The sequence below is a fragment of the Bubalus kerabau genome, chromosome 19 (assembly GCF_029407905.1).
Source record: "Bubalus kerabau isolate K-KA32 ecotype Philippines breed swamp buffalo chromosome 19, PCC_UOA_SB_1v2, whole genome shotgun sequence".
NCBI classification, from domain to species: Eukaryota; Metazoa; Chordata; class Mammalia; order Artiodactyla; family Bovidae; genus Bubalus; species Bubalus kerabau.
Window position 1 is genome coordinate 7908329 of NC_073642.1, and position 15753 is coordinate 7924081.

The following is a 15753-nucleotide window of genomic DNA, read 5'->3' on the forward strand; positions in this document are numbered from 1 at the left end:
AAATGAGGCACCGAGAAACTAAGCACCCTGCCTACAGTCACCCAGAGCTTCAGTGGAAGACACAAGTTGCACCCAGGCATGGTTGGACAGCACCACCAACTCAATGGACATGAGTTTAAACAAATTCAAAGAGACAGTGAAGGACAGGGAAGCTGGGCATGCTGCAGTTCATGGGGTCGCAAAGAGTTGGACTTAGCAACTGAACAACATTTGACCCCAGATCCTGGGTATTGAATAACTCCATGTTTTTCTGTTTTTCTGGATGATCCCAGTGGTCCCTGTGTGATGCTGCAGTCCACAGCTGTCTGTTCTGGTCTCCCAGCTGCTAGGTGGATGCCCAGGGTGTGATTCCCCACAGCAGTGTTGTGGAGAAACCTTCCCTCCTCACACCCAGCTACCCCAAGTGGCAGTATTTGAAGACAAATGCTGCTCATCCTTCCACTTTCTCAGGTCTGGAAGGAGTCTTCTGAATCAAGCAGTTGTAGCTGTATGGCAGGAAAGTCAGGGAAATTCATAACAAGAGCAAGCTCCAAAGATGCGTTGCTGAGACTCTGTGCATGTGTATGTTGGGGACTGCTTCAACCTCTCTTTTATAGATGGAAAGATTGAGGAGGCAGAATATGCTTGAAGTGCTTGACCAAGCTCATGCAGCAGATGAAAGAGCTGGGGTGGAAACCAGCAGGCTTGGTGCTCTACTCATGGGCCAGCAGCAATGCCATCACCTGGGATCTGCTAGACATTCAGAGCTTCCCGTCCCTCCTCAACTCCTTGATCACCTTCTGCTTCTAATAAGGTCCCAGGTAGTTCGTCTGCATGGTGCAGTTTGAGAAGCAAGCTCCGGAGATTGGTCATATGTTCCATCTGGGTTTATTGGACCATGCAGCAGGTGTTAGGAGCATGGTTGGCACAAATCTTTTTTGCTTAGTGCTGTATATCCAGCACCTAGAACAAGGCTGGCATATAGTGATGCTCAGTAAATGTTTACTGAGTGAATGGATAAATGAATGAATAAATTTGGGTATGTCTGACTTAGGTCCAGGCTCAGAATTCCTCAAAGACTTTCTCCCACATTACCATGGGGCTTTTGCAGGACTGGGACTCCTCCTTTCTGGCTGTCTTGTTGGAAGGTGCTTCTGGTGTGTGGACCACATGTCGTTTGGAATTATCTGCTTCCCTCTTTTGTGGAGGTAATCATCAGTGCCAACATAGCCCAGTGTTGGATCAAATCACACACATTCCAGAAATCTCCCAGGAAGCAGCCCCTCTCCCAGCCACGTTCCTCATTCCTTCCATTTGTTCATCGAACCATCTTCATCTTGGGCTGTTGTTCCGCTGCTCACACATCTCAGCTCTTTCACATACCTGAGAGTTATTTCAGCAGCATTTCTCCAGCATCTGCGAAGGGTTTTATTTTTGTTCGGTGAAAAGGCTTCAAAGCCCTCTCTCTGAGCTTTGAGTTTGGCGTGGACGATGTGAATCATTTAATGGGAATTGTTGTTTTTTTTTTTTTCAAGGAGGGATTATTCTCAGCAAAGTCTGGGACTGGCCTGAAGGAGACAGCCAGACATCTCCAGGTAGAGGGAGCATCCTGCTGTTCTCTGGTAAATCAAAGAGGAACAGGCGGCTCCTGCCCCCCTCATGCCTGGCCTGACCCCAGCCTTTCATGTGCAGCGGCCACAGGGAGGAAAGAACGCACAAAACCAGAACAAACCCCCCAAAGTAAAGGCTTAAAATGAAACCATTTCACAGGAACAATACTCTGTTCTTCTTTAAACTCTACCCAAGAACAAATGGGAGTCTTCTTTTCAGTGGAAAGACCGGATTTGGGCTTTCATCCTCAGAGGCCTTTATTTGGGGTACCTCTCCCACCTCCACTCCTTTCCTTATTTCAGAACTTCTTAGAGGCTGGGGGTGGGGGGTGGGGAGGTGGACAGGAGCCTCCAACCTGCCCCAGGTGGGGACCCATGGCCTGGGTCTGGGGATACTTGGTCTTGGGACAACTCGGGCTGGGGGTATAATGAAGGGTCAGCCTTTGTCTCTGGGCAGTCAGTGGGGAAGAAGTCAGGGAAATCATAGCGCCAGGACCCTGTCCAACCCCAAAGCAGGAGCTGCCTTGCCGTCTGCCTTTCAACATATAATACATTCACAGGAAGTGCTACCACACCACTGGTGCGGCTGGGAGGAAATCTAGATGCTAAAATAAAGTCATGCAGCCCCAAACACTGTCTTGCAGTCCCTCTGGGTCCCACACAGTGTGTGAGCAGGGGAAGGCTGCCCGAGGCACAGGATGACTCAGTCTCAGGGGTTCAGGCTTAGACGCTGCTAATCGCTCCAGTGGAGATCGCACCCACTCAGCTAAACGTGCTCTGAGAGGCGACAGGAAGCCAAGCTTGGGTATCAAATACAGGGCTGCTATTTTCTTGGGAACAAGCCTTTCTAACCAGGGATGGACTGACAGGCCACTGTGGCCTTGGCCACCTACTCCTTCTCCAGGCCTCCTCCCTGCCTGACTCCAGACCCTGGGGAACCTTCCCTGTAGAAAGTCCTCCCAACCGGAGGGGACAGAAACATGCGGACTATATGAGAACCAGGCTGCAGCCAGTTGCTGTCCTGCACCATCCAGCACGGGGCAGACCCAGTGTCCCCTGAGCAGAGAGGCACAGAGAACAGGAGACAGAGCCAGGGGTTGGTGGGGGGGCGGGGCACATAGGGAGGGGCCCGGGAGCCTCGGCCAGAGGGGGAGGGGGAGGGGCCACCCCAATGGCCTCAGCAGAGTCTCTGGCCCTGAGGACACTTGCCTGCCTGTGCAGCGGCCAATCTCATCTCCCTCCCTGGTCATCCTGGGCTGACCTGGGTCACCCAGAGGCTCCCCAGGCAGCAATGCAGCTGATCCCTTCTTCGAGCTCTGCTTCCTGAAGTGCCCCATCCCATGGGTGGTAGCCTCACCTTGCTGCCCGATGCCCAGGCTCACTATAGACGGCAGCCCACCACGACAGCTGACGAATGATGGATGGGGCGGAGTTGAATCAAGAGAGCCAGAGGAGCCTGAGGAGTGAGTGACGTCACTGGGGCTTTAAGTGGCCCCGAGGCGCTTCTGGGTTCTGGATGGATCTGGGCGCCAAGCCTGGGTCATCCTCTAACTCTATAAGTCCTTGGGGATTTAATAGCCCTAGCAGCTTCCTCATCTTCTCTCAGGCAGTGCAAACAGCAGGCTCTGGTCATCTGCACAAGGAGACTAAATGTGGCTTCCCTTCTCTGAGGCCCAGCTCTCAGGGAAGAAAAACAGAACATCCCTCCTACCGAGTCACTTTGAGTGGACCCCTTACCTGTGAGGTGAGACGGTGTGCAGGACCTGGACACTTTCCTTCTCTCTCTTTCCCTAAAGCAGCAAAAATCAGAATTCCAGCGTATAAAAGAGACAAGAGCAGAGTTGCCTGGCTGAAGGTGGGGTGTGAGGGATGGGGGACTGGGCAAGGGGTGAGAAGCCCCCACCTCACGCTGGTGGCTGTCTCCACAACCCTTCGTGAAGCCTCAGGGTGCCGGGGACCCCAGTTGGAACATCCCTCTGAAGGCCTAGCCTTCTCTGTAGTCAGTTCAAATGTGGCAAATAGAGCTTCTAGCAGGAAATCTGACCCTCCAGCTGCCAAAAGCCTTGTGCAGGCCTGTGCAGGTACTACAGCAGCATCCACAAGGGGTGCAGTGAGGGCTCGACGTGGTGGAGACAAAGGCCCACCTGGGCTGCATCCAGCCCTGAGGAGGCCCCTGGGTCCACACGTTCTCTGCCTCCCTGTCACCGGGCTCCACCCGTCATCCCCCCACGCATAGGTGGCTGCTGTCTTAATGACGCCTCCCACTGCACGTCCCCAAGGCTGGCACACCCTGCAATTATGGTTGCTGTTTCCCTGGCTCTCCATCCTGCCTGCCTCGCCTCCCTACTCTCTGCCGCTAATTGCTGGGTTTGCCCTTCACCGTTTCCGCGCAGTAATGCTAAGTCCCGTCCCCCCTCAGCCACGCGCGCTGTCTGTTTCAATAACTGCAGAGACCAAAAGAAATCAAGATGGTCTCAGCAAAGCATTTCCCTTAGCCTGGGAGAAGGGGGCATTTGAGCAGGTCACCAGCACCTCTCAAACTGGAAGCAGCACTTGAATGACCCTGGGATTTTGCTAAAAGGTAGACTCTGGTTCTGTGGGTCCAGGGTGGGGCTGGATACTTTTCGAGTCCGACCAACTGCCCAGCAATCATCTGCAGGCCTCGGTGTTAGCTCAAAGGTGCCAGAAAGCGCACCATGGGAGGCAGGGAGCCAGGACTGGCCGGGTGCTAGGAGCAGGTCCCCCCACCTCTACCTGCCTCCAAGGTGAACTGGGGGTTTGGGCCCAGAGCCTCTGGAGTCTTGGTGAGGACCAGAAAGGAGGTGCACTCAATTCTAGCCCAGGGCAGATGATGCAACCAGGAGGGCTCCTACGAGAGATGGGGACCCTGCAGTGCCCCCTTCCCTCCTTGGTGAGAAACGGATCCCTTTGACAAACTCTTTCCAAAAGTACTTACTGAGTGCCGATGGCATTCCAGGCACAGCGTAGGTTCTGAAGATACAGAGTAAACAGAAGAAACTAAGTGACTCCCGACTCCTTCCGGCCACTTCTGTTCTCGTTAGAGGGGCCGGGAGAGATGCTAAGTGAGATAAATAAAATACAAAGTATATTTCTGGTAATGAAGGCATAGAGCAAAATAAACCAGAGACACAGAGTGAATCCAGGCAGGCCTAGGGGCGGGGGTGCTATCCAGGGCTCCCAAGTGGATTTTTAGAAGATGAATTGTTTGTAAGAGCCAAAGGTATAAGCTCTTTTAAAAATTGAGAAAAATTACTGTGTGTGACAAGCACAGGAACCCCATGTGTCAGTCTTGTTCTTCCCATGCCTGGCCACCGGGGTCTGCAGGGTGGCCTCCGCGGGGTGTGGAGGAGCGGGGAAGTCAGGCTGTCCCAGGGCGGACTGGCAATCCGGGCGGGCAGGAGCAGGGACAGGACACGAGCTCTGGGCTGGGAGCTTTGAGTCTGAGTGTCATTTAGTGTCCCCAACAGCAGGGGGACCTGGCCAGGGGGTGAATTCCTGCTTCTCCCACTGCTCCAGGGGAAGGAAGACGGAGGCTCTCATGGGCTCCTGCCCCGGCCAGGCACAGGGAGTGGCCGAGCATGGCCATCGTCCCATCCCGCGCTCCCCCAGCTCTGTGGAGTCCCCGCCCTGAAGAAGTTACCAAGAACCCCCCAGAGCCCCAGCACGTCCTGCTCGTAGGGGAGAGGCGGGCTGAGCCATGGCAGCTCTGATTTTCCAAACTTTCCATTTTAACTGAAATTCTAGGGGTTAAATCTGGCCACCACACGGCAGCCTGTTCCCCAGCAATGCTGTCGCCGAATGGAGGCTCCCCTTCTCACCAGACCCTGCCCTTGTGCGGTCTCTCACAGGCTCTGCCCGCAAGTACGTCAGACTCACGTCGGAGGTGGGAGCGGACTGAGGGGAACCAAAGCCGGAAGCTGCAGAAATAGTTTCCGGAGTTGGGGAGTGGTCTCCTGTCGGTGGGCGCCGGCGCCAGGCGGCTGTGCACCGCTCTCAGGCCAAGGGCTTTCTGACACACAGGGCCGCGCTCCGTCAGTCAGACTCGTGCTCGGTGGCCCTCTCATCCATCCCAGCCTGTCTCCTCGCACTGTCCTCAACGACGCAGCTGGGAGGCGGCATCCTGAGGAGAGGGGCTGACCAGAGCGTCCCTGCGCCTGGCACACGTTCCCCGGGGCTCCCCAGCCAGCCTCCGGGCTCTGGCCGCACCCCACCGCGGGGTACAAACCAGCTGCATGCATGAGTGTGGCCGAGGTGACCTCTGTCTTTGGTGCCCCTTTGTGTCTCGATGGCCTTTTCATGTCTTGAGCTCACCCACAAGGGGCCATCCCTGTCCACACATGAGCTGAGGTTACACCAGGTTCTGGGTGCCCACCAGGGGCAGCTGTGGGGTGAGGCATCCAGCAGCAAGGGCCACAGTCAGCGGGGCTGGGGCACACAGGCAGGACCTGGAGGAGCCCAGGGCTCCCGTCTGGACCCAGAGCGGGTGCAGAGTAGTCAGGGTGAAAGCCCAGGACTCCGACTGAGGGGCGGGCAGCCTCAGGCCGCGGGGGTGTGGGAGGTAGTCCATGCTCAGCACCCCAAGTCTGCAGCTCCTTCCTGCACGTGGAGGGACAGCTGGGCATGGCAGACACCTGTGCCCCCCACTTCTTCACCCTCTGCCAGGCAGCTGCCACTTACCCGGCACCCTCCCAGGGACAGCTCCCAGTCCACCTCCAAAAGACCCCGGGGGGACCCAACTTAAGTGAGGGGCCCACCTTGAGCCAAACCAGTGTTTCCAGAGTCTTTGGTCACGTCCCTTCATTAGCCTATATGGTGGCTCCAGGGGAAAAAGCAGGCAGGGACCCCTTCCCACAGGTGCTGTCCTGGGCAGCTCACCTGGCTGGGTCCCAGGGTGAGTCCAGGGCCTCCCATGGCTGCTGCCCTTCCTTATGCCCACCAGGCCACAGAGCCCTCTCTAATGTCTCCCAGGAGGGCCTGCCCCCACCCCCAGTTTGTCTTTAGCTTGACAGGGCCACTGGAGGGCCAGAAACCGTGTCTCCCAGCACTGGTTGGGAGTGCAGTGGCACCCACTGGTGGGCAGTACTCCCAGGAGCTGCTGTTTGGGGTCAGGTCAGTTCTGGGGTTTTTTGTGGGGCACAGGGGTGACTGAGGAGGAAGTCCAGCCCTGCCCTCAGCTGCTGTGTCAGTCTGGCCCCTGCCTCCTCAGGTGGGCCCACAGGCCGCTCCACCGTGCCCTGCCACCCAGCGCCACAGCCTTCCTTTGGCAGCTCCTGCCCACCCCCAGGAGAGGTCTCCAACCCCGCAGGGAGGCCAGCCCATCACGTCTCTGGTTGGCTGTGCGCCCAGCTAGTGCCCAGCCCGCTGTGAGGTTCCCCATCAGGGAATAAGATGGGGGAGCTGTGATGTAAAGGCTAGGAACAAACTGGCACAGGACACAAGAAGCAGGAAACGGCGGTGGCCCAGGAAAGGGCCTGGGCAATGCTCAGCTGAGTGTTCAGGTCCTCAGCTGGCGGCAGAGCCGGGCACTGTGCTGAGCTCCAGAGCCACCAGCTCCATGACCTCACTGACGTTACCTGACCTCCCTGTGCCTCAGTGTCCTCACCTGGAAAACCGGGATCAGCTAAGGGAGCTGGGCGAGGATGGAAGGCCTGACCACGTGTCAGTCACTGAGGCAGTGCCTGGCCCTTAGCAGGCTTCCAGCGCATGTCATTGCCAGGGGACATGGATGTGAGAGCAACCGAGACCTGGGCAAGGCGACCTGCCCAAGGTCACAGCCAGCTGGGAGCTGGTCACTCTACCGAGAGCCTGCAGGAAATAGATGGGGACCAAACCGCTTTGGTTTGCAGCCTCTCTCCATGGGAGGGCGGCTGAAGTTGACCTCACCACACGGAAATCAATAAGCAGGAGGCTGTTAAAAACCACCTCCCCATCAGCCTGCCGCTGGCTGGGAGCTGTCGGATGCTCGTTTCGTGCCCTGCCCAGCCTGCGGGCACTTAGGGCCCCTCCACACTGTGTGTGGGGAGCACGCACGTGGGGTTCAGACAAAGGAGACCGGGCCCAGGCTGCACGGACCTCTCAGTGTCCTGCTTGACACATATCTTCCTGGGGAAAGAGATCGCTCCCTGACGGCTCCACATCCAGAGAGGCTATCATCTCACAGCAAAAAATAAAGGCAAGTGTGAAAACAGCTTTTTATGCCAAGTGGGGCCCACACTTCCAGGGGAAGCCTTCCCTGGAGGCCACTTGTTCACTGTAATTCCTCAGCCTGGCTTGAAATCACAGCCCCATGAGCGAGAACTGTTACAGCTGGGGCTAGACCCCACCATGAGTGGCCGCAGGGCTTTCCAAGTCGGGGCCCAGGCCATCCACAGTGTTGCTGGAAGAACTGGCCCGGAGACTTAGGTCAGACTCACCAAGAACCTGAGACTGGTGTATCTTGGCCACAGCTGGAAGGAAAAGCAGGTAGTTTTTCTAGGATTATTGAGAGTAACTTAGGCCTTGAACTTGCCACAATGGGCTAGGTTATGCCTAGCACATACCCACCAAATCTCCGTGGCCAACAGCAGCAGCGGTTCCTCCTTGACTCATGGCACATGCCCATCGTGGCAGGGGTCTGCACCTTCTTGTCTCTCCAGGACCAGATGGATGAGGCAGCCTTTTTCTTAAACTTGCCAGCTTTTGTTTCATGGAGACCTTTTGAAGGACTCATGCCAGCAGCCAGCTCTGGCCTGAGAATGTCACAGCTCACTTTTGCTCACTGGTCAGAATCCATCCCACGGCCCTGCCCTGACACTGGAGGGCTGGGAAGGCAGTCAGTCCTACAGGGTGTCCAGTTACTGGGTGGTCAGCAACACTCCTGACTGATGCTCAGGCCCCAGGAAACCCCTTCTTCCCCAGCTCACCCCCTCCTGCCACCAAAGCCACGCAGTGGCCACATCATATGTTAATGGAGCTCAGAACCAGGCTTGCTATAAAGCCCCCTGGCTGCTCCACTGCTGTGAATTTCAGACATTCACTTTTGAGCTTCTGAGCATGGACTTGGATCTCCAGGGATTAATGCCGTTTCTTATTCTTAAATGAGTTGCATATATGCTGTTGTTCATTGTGGGATGGTATCACCGAGTTCATGGACATCAGTTTGAGCAAGCTTCAGGAGATGGTGAAGGACAGGGAAGCCTGGCATGCTGCAGTCCATGGGGTCACAAAGAGTCAGACACAACTGAGCAACTGAACAACAGTGTTGTTGCTGTTTTGTTGCTCAGTCACATCCAACTCTTTTGCGACCCCGTGCAGTGTAGCCGGCCAGGCTCCTCTGTCCATGGGATTTCCCAGGCAAGAATACCAGAGTGGGTTGCCATTTTCTTCTCCAGGGGATCTTCCTGCCCCACGTTTTGAACCCACGTCTCTTGCATTGGCAGGCATTTTCTTTACCACTGAGCCATCAGGGAAGCCAGGAGGCATATATGAAAATTATATATGTATATATACAATATGTACATGTTTAATATACATGTATATATACACACGTTCAGGAAAGCTCTCTAAAGACCTCAAATTATAGGTACATGTGTGGACAGCAAAGTTGCCCTGGAAACCATCTTGCTCCAGCCTCGACTTTACCAGGCAGTTGATTGGAGGATAAAATTGGGATCCTAAGAGATAGAAGATGTCTGTGGTCAACAGCTAGAACAGGGAGGTGCTGACTGCCGTTCCATCTTGGGGGATTTGGGCCCCTGCAAAGTGACGTCTGAGGCTCTGGTCTCCAGCAGCCGTCCGCACTCAGGTCCCACTGAGATTGCGGCACCAGCTCAGCCTCACCGGGAGCCCCCCTGCCAGGACCACGTGTTACCTCTGGGGATGTGAGTGCTCTGGTCACTTTGCTTAACTTACTTCCCTACCACTCACAGCCCAGAGAGCCCAGAGAGTTCAACCCAGGGAGGTACAGGTGAAACAGCCAACGGGACCCTCTCCCCACCTGTCTCCCATCCCAGGGGACTTTTTCAGTTGATTTTCTTCCCAGGAGAGCCCTAACACATTCACATCCATTCATTCATGTATCCATCCATCCACCCACCAGCCCACATACCCTTCCATCTGTCTGTCCAGCCACCCATCCACCCACCCATTCATCCATCCTTTCAGTCAAAAAACTTTTCTTCTAACTTACTGAGCACCTACCATATGTGGGGTGCTGTGTTCTCCAGCTGAGGGTACAGTGATGACCAAGCTGAGACATTGGCCCTAAAGGATAATAAATGATTCCTCTCTGATCCTTCCAGGGAGCAGAGTTTCATCAGAGGAAGAGACCCAAGTGGTAGGAAGAGGGAATGGGGGTGAGGCATAGAAGAGCAAAGCTGAAGCTACAGAAGTGGCTTTGTTTACAATTCAGAAAGCAAAACTGACCACCAGCCGACGCCCCAGCTAGAGAGGAGGCTGGGAGGGGAAACCCAGGGCAGCCTAAGAGGGAAGGTGAGGACCACCCTCACTGGTCAGTGCAGGGTGAGGGCGGGTGGGGTCCTGCCAGACCTGCTGACTAAGGACCCTGGGAGTGAGGGAGGAGGAGGGTGAAGTTCGTTCTCTGAAGGTACGGGAGGAGGAAAAACAGTTTGAGGTCTGTGGATGTTTGCTATGCAGAATAAGTCATGGTGACTACCAATCAGCAAGGCTTGTTACTAAATTACCTGGTTGACTCCACATTTAAAATGCAGTTTCCAGGCTCTCGTCCCCTTCTGTATAGCCAAGCCAGGTGCTGTAACTTGAGACATTTTCCCTCGCCCATCTCCCCAGACTACTCTGGACTGAAGACGTGCAGGAGCCATTTCCTGGGTCAAAATGCTCTGTGGCTTCATTACCCGTCACTCAGACCTCACTGCTGAGCCTCCACCACAGCCCACGCGATCTGCTGCAGGACGCAGCCCTCTGGCACGTCCGCACTGTGCACGGTGCCAGCCTGCTTCTGCTGTCCCCTCCGAGCAGCTCGGCTGGCCACTCTCCTTGTAGCTGCATGCACTGCTCCCCAGGCTCTGCAACAGGGACCCCCCCCAAAGCGGTTCTCAGAAGGCTGTGAATCACACTTGCATGATTACTGACTGGCTTCCATGGCTCAAGAGGGCTCTTACCTGGGCCATCTTGCCTCCAATGCTCACCAATAAACTCCTCTCAGAAAGAGGGAGGCCACTCAGCATCATGAAAGCAACGATGGCTTCCAAGCAGCTAAATTCTGACTCCACAGTGCTGTGAGCTCACACAGGCTTCCCTTTCCTCACCTGGAAAACGGGACACTTCACAGACTCTGTGCACCCAGACGCATCCAAGAGGGTCAGAAGCATGTGTCTCAAACTGTAAATGCATTTCAGATGCTCCCCTACAAGCTCTATTTCATGGGACCAGCCCTGGGTATACATTAGGTGCTTAATCAATGCAGATGACCATGAAGCAGGGCTGTGACAAGTCAGGTTCCTCCGAGAACAGGCTACACTGGGGGAAACGCCAAAGGAGTGGTGGAGCCAGGACAGGTGGCCCCACTCCCGGGGACTGTGGCTCGAAGCCAGAGCCCCTGCTTTGCCCGCTGCCTGGTGGGGGGCTGAAAGCACCTGAGGAGCTTTCCCGGGGCCAGGGGCCAGCGGAGCTCTGGCCGATCCCGAAAGTGGTGCTCGGCCTCTGCTGGCTGTGATGGGGTGGGGGTGGGGCGCAGTGTGCCTGGGCGTTGAGTGATCAGACCAGCGGTGCTGGCTGGGACCCCTGACACCCCCCACTGTGGGCTGTGGCTGCTGGCCCAGAGGAGTGTGGGGACGCTGAGTGGCTTTCATTTGTTGACTGCTGACCACGAGCTGCCTTCCAGAGCTACTTCTTCCCAGCAGGGGCAGGATGAGGGGCTGAGCACGTCCAGTGGCTGGTGCCCCCCTCCTCCAAGCTCGTGTGGGACACAAGTGTCAAGAAGGTGGTTTAGGGAGAGCCCAGTGAGGAACTCCCCGGGGGCCAGTCCTGGATGATGGATGGAGACCTGGGGAGGAGCCTGAGGAAGGAGCAGTTGTGGGTCCTGGGGCCTCTGCCTTCACCCCAGGCCTCACAGATCTAAAAGCGCTTCTGTAGGCCTTGCCGCATTAACCCGGGCCCAAAGGCCTCCTTGCTCCTGGGGAGCAGGTGGCATTCTCCTTGCATGAGAGGGGCCGCCACCTTCCCCTCCCACCTGGCCACAGCGGAGAGGCCTAGGCTGGGGGCCAGACCATTGTGCCAGTTTGGCACTGGGCCTGAGCTACACAAACCCGGCTCAGCTGTGGGTGGGGAGGGCACTGCTGAAGCATTCTGGGCCCAAAAGGAGGCAAGGGAGCCGCCGCCCTCCACCCTGGCCCCCACTGCCCATTCAGGGCCACATTGTGGGTGTCGGTGACTCAGAGGAGGTTCTGGTTTCTGTTGGATTCTTGAGGCTCAGGCAACCTGATCCTGAAACAATGACAAGCCTCGGAACAATCCTTCCAGCTCCCCTAGATAAGTGTTTCAGGCCTGGCCAAAAACGTGGCAGAACGGAAAATGACGTTGCGAGGGAAAGGTCAAGCACTGGGCCTCCCGCGGCCGGGAGCAGGTGACTGCTCGGGCCAGGGGGCTGGTTCCGTGGCCTGGGAACACAGATGGGCGGCGGTGACCCCGCAGACCAGCCTGGGCCCTGACTGCCGAGTCTGAGCAGATGGCACCCAGCCCGGCCTGGCTGGGACAGCTCAGGACAGGGCCCGGCCTCTCGGCGGCAGGAGAGGAAATGGAACCCAGAGTCACCGAGCGTCCAGCGGGGCGGAGGGCTCCTCCCTGAAGGAGCAGCCAGTCACAGGCCCAGCACTGACAGGCCCCGGCTGTGTGCCAGGGCTGCATGTGTTATTGCTGCTCACACTGGCCTCATTTCACAGACAAGGACGTCGAGGCTTTGGTGACTGAGCGTAGAGCAGAGGCTAAGATGCCCCGCCCAGCAGGAGACACCTACGCTGGCTTACCTTTGCTCCTCTGCCACCTTGGGAAGTGCTCCCCCTCCCCTGCAGGCAGTGTTCACACCCCCAGGGGCCTCACACCCCAGGAAGAGGCAGCTTGTGGCTGAACACCCAGGGGAAGCCTGCTGCCCTTGTCTTTCCGAGGGGCGAGGGCTGGGTGGGTTGAGCCGTGGCGGGCAGGGCACAGCCCTCATTCCCAGGCTGTTCTGGGCCCCTCCTCTCCTCCACCCCCACCCCGTGCTGGCCGGGATCACCCACGGACAAGTCCCCGCTGTGAGTCTGCTTTGGGCGACCCCCAAACCAAGACAGAGCCTCGGAGGGCTGCTCGAGGGCCCTCTAGCAAGAGAGAGGACGGGGCGACTGTCACAGTCGGGGTCTCAGGATGGACGCCGGGAAAGCCGGCTGACTAACCACGGGTCCGCTAGAACTTTTTTCCCCTCAAATTTAAGTTTCCCCCGCTGAGCTTTTCTTAAACCTTCAATGACTGCGAGCAGGGGCCTGCCTGCCGGCAAAATGCTAGCGGACGACAAAGGGAGAGAACAAGCGGTAAATTAATCCTCACGGAAAAGCCCAGGATCGGCCAGTCCTTTCACATTTCTGTGTCTTTGGTGAACCCATGGGCGGCGGCTTAACTGTGTGTAAACATAATAAAGTGCTGTTATGCAAGTAAACATGTTCCTAATTTGCGGGGTGTACAGAAATGTGAGAGCGCTCCATGGCCTCCACGGGAGCTTGTGTGCAGCGTCCAGCCCACGCCCTGCAGCGCAGGCTCTGCCTTGACCTAAGCCGGGCGGGCGCCGGGAGGGCGCGGGGTGTGAAGGGCCGCAGCCCACCTGTGCGGGGCAGGCAGGGCCCAGCAGCACAGGACAGACTGCTCTCCCCGCCCCAAAGCCAGCCAAGAATGTCCAGGCCTCCTCAGCCCGTTTAATTAATTCCCAGCTCCATGTCCTCAGAGACTGAAGGAAGTACTCCCACAGGTGGCAGCAGCTCACCTCGCCTCTGGAGTCTCCAGCCCCTGCCTTCCCCCAGGAGCGGGGCTGGGCGTCTCCTCCTTCCTGGGCACTAGGCACTGCGGGCACCTGTGTCGCCTCCAGAGAGGGGCTCAACCCGTGGGCAGCCTGAGAGCCCGGGTGAGGTGCGGGCTCCTGGGCATGAAGTCCTGATGTGGGCGAGGCCCAGGTGCAAGGCGGCTCTCCAGCCACACAGATCACGGCCTCACTGGGTCACGCGGGGTTCAGCTGGAGGCAGTCACCCCACCAGCTCTTTGAACAGAGAGTTCACCATAAAGAATCACTAACTCGGTGCATGGAAAGGGGAAACTGAGGCGCACAGGGGAGCAAGTGCAGGAAGACGGCCGGGGATGAGGAAGATGGGTAGAGTGATTATAACCCAGGGCGGAGGGATCCCATGAAGCGGGGACCCAGGTCTGGGAGGAGGCGGGCACAGCCGACTGCTGTGGGTGCCCCCCCGCCGCCCCCCGCCCCAGTGAGAGAAATGGATGGGTGGGAGTTTAGCTTCACGTGTGCTCTGCCTTTTCAGTCCCTTGGCCTTGGCAATGCCCTGTCCCCCTTCTTAGCTGGTCCCCCAAAACCTCTTGCCTCCTGGTTTTTCCACCTCTGGGCAATCCTCTCCTCTTACCTGTGGCCCGGACCTAGTGAGTTGCTTGCACCAAATACAATAGAGCAAAGGCGATGGGAAGTGACTTCCAAGATTACTGGAAGACAAAAGGACCTGCCCCCTCCTTGCCCTCTCTCACTCTCTTTCAGAGCCTGTGCTCTGGGAAAAGCCACCTGCTGTATTGGGAACAGCCCTGTGGAGAGGCCCATGTGGATGTCTCCAACCCCCAGTCAACAAGGACCCGAGGCCCGTCAGCAGCTCCTTGAGACAGCGAGGAAACAGACTCTCCACCCCAAGTCAAGGCTGGGAGCCTGCCTCACATCGCATGGCCTTGAGAGCTGCTAAGCTAAGCTGCACCTGTATTCTTGACCCACAAGAACTGACTGAGATCGTGAAGGGTTGTTGCTTAAAAATGCTAAATTTGGGAGTAACTTGATGAAGGTGAAAGAGGAGAGTGAAAAAATTGGCTTAAAACTCAACATTAAAAAAAACTAAGGTCATGGCATGTGGTCCCATCACTTCATGGCAAATTGAAAGGAGAAAATATCGAACAGTGGCAGAATTTCTTTTCTTGGGCTCCAAAATCACTGTGGACAGTGACTGCAGCCATGAACTTGGAAGAAAAGCTATGACAAACCTAGACAGTATGTTAAAAAGCAGAGACATCACTTTGCCAACAAAGGTCAGAATGCTGCTGCTGCTGCTAAGTCGCTTCAGTCGTGTCCGACTCTGTGTGACCCCATAGACGGCAGCCCACCAGGCTCCCCCACCCTGGGATTCTCCAGGCAAGAACACTGGAGTGGGTTGACATTTCCTTCTCCAATGCATGAAAGTGAAAAGTGAAAGTGAAGTCGCTCAGTCATGTCTGACTCTTAGCAACCCCATGGACTGCAGCCTAGCAGGCTCCTCCATCCATGGGATTTTCCAGGCAAGAGTACTGGAGTGGGGTGCCATTAGTCAAAGCTATTTTCCAGTAGCATCAGTCCTTCCAATGAATATAGAGGGTTGATTTTCTTTAGGATGGACTGGTTTGATCTCCTTGCAGTCCAAGGGACTCTCAAGAGTCTTCTCCAACACCACAGTTCAAAAGCATCATTTCTTCAGCGTTCAGCTTTTTTATGGTCCAACGCTTACATCCATACATGACTACTAGAAAAACCATAGCTTTGACTAGATGGACCTTTGTCAGCAACGTGATATCTCTGCTTTTCAATACGCTGTCTAGGTTTATCATAGCTTTTCTTCCAAAGAGTAAGCATCTTTTAATTTCATGACTTCAGTCTCTGTCTACAGTGTGTTAGGAGACCAAGAAGAGAAAATCTCTCACTGCTTCCACTTTTCCCCCTTCTATTTGCCATGAAGTAATGGGGCCAGATGCCATGATCTTAGTTTTTTGAATGCTGAGTTTTAAGCCAGCTTTTTCACTCTCCTCTTTCTCCCTCATCAAGAGGCCCTCTAGTTCCTCTTCACTCTCTGCCATTAGAGTGGTATCATCTGCATATCTGAGGTTGTTGATATTTCTCCTGGGAATCTCAATTCCAACCTGTGAT

At 56.0% G+C, this 15753-nt stretch overlaps 1 long non-coding RNA gene across 1 annotated transcript; it reads right to left on the minus strand.

Moving 5' to 3' along the window:
• Positions 1-855: 855 nt before the first annotated feature.
• Positions 856-4669, minus strand: LOC129634560 (uncharacterized). The gene is made up of 3 exons (XR_008705746.1): positions 4546-4669; positions 3327-3379; positions 856-1395 (listed from the first exon to the last, which is right to left on the minus strand). It is a non-coding gene; the product is annotated as an uncharacterized LOC129634560 (long non-coding RNA).
• Between the last annotated feature and the right edge of the window lie 11084 nt (positions 4670-15753).